Source organism: Chenopodium quinoa, unplaced genomic scaffold (assembly GCF_001683475.1).
Source record: "Chenopodium quinoa cultivar QQ74 unplaced genomic scaffold, ASM168347v1, whole genome shotgun sequence".
Taxonomy (NCBI): Eukaryota; Viridiplantae; Streptophyta; class Magnoliopsida; order Caryophyllales; family Amaranthaceae; genus Chenopodium; species Chenopodium quinoa.
Genome location: NW_018742980.1, coordinates 2,287,932 through 2,295,852, shown reverse-complemented (window position 1 = coordinate 2,295,852; position 7,921 = coordinate 2,287,932).

Here is a 7,921-nt window from a genome sequence, read left to right as displayed (position 1 = left end):
ACGACTTAGAGTCGTTTGAAAACTACGAAGGATGTCTACTTGGCAAGATTATAAAACAGCCATTCTCCAAGTTAGTAGAAAGGGCTAGTGACTTATTGGGTCTTATACACACGGATGTATGTGGACCAAAGAGCACAACCGCAAGAAATGGTTATCGCTATTTTATCACATTCATGGACGACTATAGTAGATATGGCTATGTCTACCTTGTTAGGTTTCGTAGTGACCCACACTACGCAGAAAGAAACCCGCCAAGACCCGCCTCCATAATAAATGCAATTAACAAGCAAAACATAATTAAACACAAGAAAGGATAAAAGATTATACCTTTGACGCGTGATTCGCTCAACGATGAGCTCTTACTTGAACCCCGAAAATAAGAGGTCTCCAACGGGATCGTACCCTCGAACCCGACCCGAGCGTCCTAAGTCTCGAAGGTTAGTCGAGACCCGGACAAATAAAACTACGAGTTTTACGAATCAAGGTTTACTCAAATCAAGAGTTGCCTTTTAATTCCACTCAAGGTTGTTCTTTCCCAAATACCCAAACTTTGGTATTTATAGGGAAATGAACCCTTGAACTTCATTTCTCAACCAATGTGGGAGAATGAATAATTTTGATAATTAATTTAATTCCAAAATAAATTAATAATCAAATCAATCACAATGCAACAAGTGTCAAGGAGAGATAGAGAGTTAGGTGAGGACCAAAGGCTTGGAGGGGGGGACCATTGCCTTGATCCCCAAGCCATTGCTCCAAGCAATGGTCCCCTCATCTAAAACCGACATAGGAGGGATGCTGGGCTGGCAGCCAACTAGGCACGCCAGCTAGTGCTGCCAGCAAGCCCCGCATCACCCCAGCCAGCATATGCGTGCTGTGCTGGGCGATGCTTGTGCTGCCGCTGTGCGCTAGTGCTCACTACAAGAAATAGGCTTATTTCCGACGGACTTCTTCCGACAGACGAGAAAATCCGTCGGAAATTCCGAAGGAATATAAATCCGTCGGATATTTCCGACGAATTTCCTACGAAATTAAAATCCGTTGGAATATATGGGTTTTCCGACGGAATTTTCCGTCGGTCTATTAATTTTCCGGCGGATTTGAAATCCGTCGGAACGTTCCGACAAATTATTCCGTCGAAACAAAAAATTTCCGACGAAATAAAATCCGTCGGAAATTTCCGACGGAATATTCCGTCGGAAAATTAGTATTCCGACGGAATATTCCGTCGGAACATATTTAAATAATAATAAAAAATACAAACCCTAAACCCACCCATCTCTCCGCCTCTTCTCCTTTTTTTATTTGACAGCCGCTCTCTTTCTCTCTCCTCTCATTCTCCTTCTCCTCCTTCTCTCCTCTTCTTCCTCATTCCTTTCTCCTTCTCCTCTTTCTCCTTCTTTCTTTGTATTCATCAACATCAACAACGAACCGCAACAACAACAACCGGAACAACAACAACCGCAACATCAACAACGAACCGCAACAACAACACCTTCAACCGTTCGTTCAAGCAAATTCGTTCGTTGTTCAAGCAAATTCAAGTTTCAAATTCAAGCAAATTCGTTCGTTGTTTTTACATTTTGTATTTTTTTTTGTTAATTTGCATAGATCTGTTATTTTTGGTTTCAATTTGTATTTGTCCATTTGCTTAATGTGTATGGATTTGTTTTGGTTTCAATTTATTTTGTTTTGAGTATAATTTTGTGATCTTTATTGGTTTAAATTGGCTTAGATCTGTTTTTTTTTTTCAAAATTTTTACTTTTTTTAATTATTTTTTTCCCGATTTGGGTTGGGTCGGTGTGGGCTGGGTGGGGTGGGTGGAAGGTGGTTACGGTGTAGGGTGGGTTGGGTGGTTACGGTGGGTGGGTTGGGTGGTTACGGGGTGGGGTGGGTGTGGGTGGGGGTTGTGGGGCGTGGGGCAGGGGGCAGGGCAGGGGGTAGATGGCAGGGGGCAAGGCAGGGGGTAGGGCAGGGGGTGGTGGGGGGTGGCTTTTTTTTTTTTTTTTTTTTATTCACTTTTCCGACGGAAATTTCCGTCGGAATATTCCCCTTCCGACGGAATATTCCGTCGGAATCCACTTCAGCTCCGATGAAAAATTCCGTCGAAACTTTGCAACAGAATTTCGGTTAAAGTCAAAACCAGCTTCGACAGAATGTATTCCGTCGGAAAAGTTGGAATTTCCCTTGGAAAACGTCGAATTTCCGACAAGGGCTGTTCCGAGAGACAGTTTCCGACGGAATTCCGTCGGAAGGCCGTTTTCCGACGGATTTTACCCTGTTTCCGACGGAAAAATTCCGTTGGAATTTAGTTATTTTCTTGTAGTGGCTAGTGCTAAGCGTTGCTAGCTACTAGCGCTGGCCCTTGCCTCTCACGCTATCGCATACACACACACACACACATGCAGGCCCTCGCACTCCCAGTCGCATGCACACACACAAGCACAGGCACCCTTCGCTGCTGCTGCTTGTTAGCCAGCATGCACTGGCACTCACACACGTACACGCACAGGGCAATGCCTGGCATGGTGCTACTATGCGAGGCTGTTGCTGCGATGGTGCGAGGCACACACGCACACGCACATACGCAAGTGCCCAGCACTGCGATGGCTGTGCTTGGTGCGTGTGGCCTGCGATGGCCCTAGACACATGCACACGCACAGACGCATAGGCATAGCCATGCGATAGTGCTGTGCATGGTGCGTGTGGCCTGCGATGGTGCTGCCATGCCATGCGAAGGCTGCAATGGGATGCCTTGTGCACTTAGCACGCATGGCGCGCCTAGCACATACATGGTGCGCCTAGGCTTGCGATGATCTAGCCTAGCCTAGCTACGGCTATGCTCGTACTTGTTGCTTGTGATTTTGCGACGCTCGGTCTCGACGCCCTAGGCTCGATATCCGACGTCTTTATTCGTAAAACTCTGACGACTCATTAAATCCTTCGCATTAATTCGTCGTCTCGGATCGGTTGTTCAATTGGGTTCGACCCGAAGGGTTCAGTTAAGATTAAGCTGTAATATTAATTATACCTTAATATTACTGATCGAAAGCGGCCTCCACCTAGGCATTCCGATCACTTGAACTTACTGAAGAATTAGCTTTGTAATAATTCTGAACCCTCTATCAAAATAATACACTTGTTGGAAGGACACCATTCCTTTCATACCTTATGTCGTAAAAATCTGAATCCTTTGAGAAGTTCAAATAATTTCAAAGTGAAGTTGAAAATCAGCTTGGTAAGAAAATCAAAGCCCTTTGATCGGATCGAGGTGGCGAGTATTTGAGCTACCAATTCGATGACCATCTGAAAGAACATGGTATTCTCTCAAAATTGACACCTCTCAGAACTCCACATTGTAATGGAGCGTCTGAGAGGAGAAATCGAACTCTGTTAGACATGGTTTGATCCATGATGGGTCTTACCGATCTTCTTATCTTTTTTTTGGGACACGCACTTCAAACCGCGGCATTATCACTAAAACGCACTCCGTTAAAAGCTGTAAAAAAGACTCCATATGAATTATGGACGAAGAAACCTCCACGATTGTCTTTTCTTAAGATTTGGGGTTGCGAAGCATATGTCAAAAGACTAATGTCTGACAAGCTTGCACCAAAATCAAACAAATGTTTCTTTGTGGGGTATCCAAAAGAAACAAATGGGTATTACTTCTACAACCAATCTGAGAACAAAGTATTTGTTGCTCGAGATGGTGTCTTTTTGGAAAAGGAGCATCTTTCCAAAATGACAAGTGGGAGGAAAATCGAACTTGATGAAGTTCGAGAAGGTGAGTAACAAAGTCAAACTGACAAAACTGACAATCAAACTGCTTTGGAAGCATCTGTTGATATAAGTTAAGGTCAAACTGACAATGCAAATGCTCAATCTACTACCATGCGTAGGTCGCAAAGGCCAAGGTCTCAACTGGATAGATACCTCGGTATTGTCTTAACCGAGAATCAAGACATCTTAGTTATGGATGAAGATGAGCCAGCGACATACAAACAACCTATGGCGAGTCTCGACTCTGCAAAATGGCAAGAATCCATGAAATCCAAGATGGACTCCATGTTTGAAAATTAAGTCTAGGACTTGGTTGATTTGCCCGAAGGTTATACACCTATCGGTTGCAAATGGATTTTTAAAATGAAAATCAACAAAGATGGAGTTGTATATGTATACTAAGCTAGACTGGTGGCAAAAGGTTACATGAAAATTCATGGGGTTGATTATGATGAAACCTTTTCGCTAGTCGCCATTTTTAAATCTGTCCGGATTATCCTAACAATTGTCTCATATTATGATTATGAGATATGAAAAATAGACGTCAAAACCGCCATCCTTAATGGGATTTTGGAAAAAATTGTGTACATGACACAGCCCGAAGGTTTTGTAGATCCAAACAATGCTGGGAAGGTATGCAAGCTTAAGAATCCATATGGATTAAAGCAGGTGAGCAGAAGTTGGAATCTGCGATTCGATGAAGCCATTAGCAAGTTTGGTTTTATCAAGAATCTAGATGAATCTTGTGTTTACGAGAAGGTCAGTGGGAGTGACATCACATTTCTTGTTATATATGTCGATGACATATTGCTCATTGGAAACAGCATTCCAATGCTGGAGTTTGTAAAGACTTTGCTTGGAAAATGTTTCTCAATGAAGGACTTGGGAGAGGCACAGTACATATTGGGCATTAAGATCTATAGGGATAGATCTAAGAGGATGATTGGATTGAGCCAAAGTACTTACATTGATAAGGTATTGGCACGATTCAATATGGTGGAAGCCAAGAGAGGCCACTTACCCATGTCTCATGGCATAACTCTCAGCAAGAAACAGTGTCCAAAGACACCTGATGAGCGAGAGAGAATGAGTTAGATTCCATATTCTTCGCTTATTGGATCAATCATGTACGCCATGATATGTACAAGGCCGGATGTATCATATGCCTTGAGAGCTACGAGCCGATACCAATAAGACCCAAGAGAGAGGCGCATTTGATTGCGGCGAAGGATAAATTTCTGGTCTATGGTGGTAGTAAGGATTTGGTTGTTGAAGGTTATACCGACGCAAGCTTCTAGACCGACAGAGACGACTTCAAGTCGCAATCAGGATACATGTTTTGTCTTAATTATGGAAGAGCGTTCAATTGGAAGAGTGCTAAGCAAAGCACGATTGCAGATTCTACAACTGAAGCCGAATACTTGGCAACTTTTGAAACAACTAAGGAGGCAGTTTGGATTCATAAGTTCGTTGGTGAACTTGGTGTTGTTCCCTCAATTAAGGGACCAATAGACCTCTATTGTGATAATAGTGGGGCTATTGCTCAGGCTAGAGAGCCTAGGGAGCATCGGAAAGTCAAACATGTCATGAGGCGATTTCACATTATAAGGGAATGGAAGTCCGAGGGTGAAATCAGAATTTGCAAGATTGGAACGGACGACAATGTAGCCAATCCACTCACTAAACCTTTGCCTCAACTGAAACACAACAAGCACGTTGAGGCAATGGGAATAAGGCATATAGGAGATTGTCTTTTATTTCCCTGTTTGTGTGTTTTAATTAAGTTGTGGAGATCTTATTGTAAAACATTAAGTTAAACCATTCATTTATGGAGTAATCTTAATTTTTCGCAAATTATTATTCCATTTCTATTTAATTATGGTTTAGATTTAAATAATGAATCCATTCGATTTGAGAATATTCAAAATAGGGTATCAAGATAATGTCTTGGATAAAGAATACCTATTAAGTGAACATTGAATATCATATCGAAACCATCCCTAATTGAGGTCATTTGAAAGTTGGACGACTAATGACCACGCGAGATTAGTGTGTAGTATGATTTATAGCACCGTTTCTTGTGCTATAAGGACAAGAATGTCATAAATCATTTGCACAGGTATTAGTTTGGAACTATACCGGATCAACCTATGAGAATACTTTAAGAGATTTAACAATCGTCATAAGTATATTACTCATTATGGCTATTGGAACCTCTTTCCTCAACCATGAGTATTGTAAGTTCTCTTGTTTGAGTACTAGTCCATTTTGATGTTGTCAAACGTCTGCCGTACAAGGGGATTATAAAGGCAACACTCGGGCGGCTATGACCTCTTAGTAAGGGAAGCTAACAATGCAAGACTGGGAATTTCCCCCTATTAACACTAGGAAATATGTCTTTGTTGTTTACAAGGCCTCTCGACGAGCGAGACTGTGAAAATGCTTGGCCGTGCTTAGATGGATTTTAGAAATCATGTGCTTATTGACAATCAAACTCGGAAATCGAGAAACACTTCTGGACGTAATAAGGATGACGAAGAATCTTACCTTATAGTTCATGAAGAGGCGTTAAGTGACATAGGAAACAGGCTATACACAAGCAGCACACTTGTCCGGAAGGACAAGTGGGAGATTGAAAGGAATGGTGTCCTTCGAACAAGTGTATTATTCCGATAGAGGGTTCGGAACTAATTAGGAAATCTAATTATTCTGTGAGGTCAAGTGATCGGAATGCCTAGCTAGAGGTCGCTTTCGATCAATAATATTAATGTATAATTAATATTATAGCTTGCTCTTGACTGAACCCTTCGGGTCACACCCAATCATGTAACCGAACCAAAGCGACGAATTAATCCGAAGGATTAATTGATTCGATAGAGATTTTACGAACTAAGACGTCGGATTCCGAGCTTAGAGCGTCGAAGCCAAGCGTCGAAAGTCGAGTCGAATTTAGAAATCGACAAGACGGAAAAATTAGTCAAATAACAAGTCAACGCGCACAAAAGTCCTAGCCTCACAATGGCCTAGCCATACGAAGGCTAGGCGGGCTAGGAAGCCTAGCTGGGCTGCTGCCGCATGGCGCATGCTTAGCCGCAAGCATCGCTTCGCTTGGCGTGTGCTGTCGAGCTAGCAGCGAGAGCAGCGCCCAACACTAGCAGCCCGCGTATGCTAGCGAGGCTTGCTAGCATGGGCTGTGCTGCGGCGTTGGGTGTGCTGCGGCATGGGTTGGCTGTCAGGCCCAACCGAGGGACCAGGTGCCAGCAAGGCAGCCTTAGTGCCCAAGGCAAGGCGCCAACTGACCGTGGGCTATTGGAGGCCGATTTGTGAGGGTTTGCTTGAGGAGCAAGGGGAAGGTGGTCCTTCCCTTATGGACCTCACCTACTCCTTTGATCTCTTTGTGACACTTGTTATTTGCTAATTGCTTTGCCATTTTAATTTAATTTAGAATTAAATTAATTCATTCTTTTTGGCATTTCACCAACTATCCCACATTGAAAGATGATGGGAAATCTTGGGAATAATTCCCTATAAATACCAATCATTGGGTATTGAGAATTTCACTTGAGTTGGTGAACTCTAAGGGATCTCCAAAGTGTGAGAAAACCTTAGTTCGTAAACTCTAAGTAATATTGGTCTAGCCCCGTCTAAGCTACGAGGTAGGGACCGATTCGGTAATCGAGGGTGTGAGACGTCGGAGGTCTTGCATTTGCGGGGCTTGAAGTTTTCCAAGTCCGAGCTTGATTAGTGAGCGAATCACGCATCTAGGGTGAGCTTCTTTCTCTCTCTTCTCTTTATGTGTTTGTGTTTTATTTATTTGCATGCTTTTGTTTATGTTGTAATTATTATGCATGCGATCCGATTTTCGGGTTTTGTTTCCGCGCAGTGTCGGACACTGCAAAACCCAACAAAACTATCCAAGGACCAACACTACTGTCATGAATACCTTTTAGAGCATCTTACAGCTCCTCTCTTACTGTAGCATCATTAGAGCCATACACCACCGACAAGTTATACCTCTCATTACCAGAAAGCATTCTGATATGAAAATACATAACTTGCTTATCCATTTTCCTAATATCCACCTGAAAAAAGGTAGGTAACCAAGCAACCAAAATTCAACCACCTTTAACACAACTA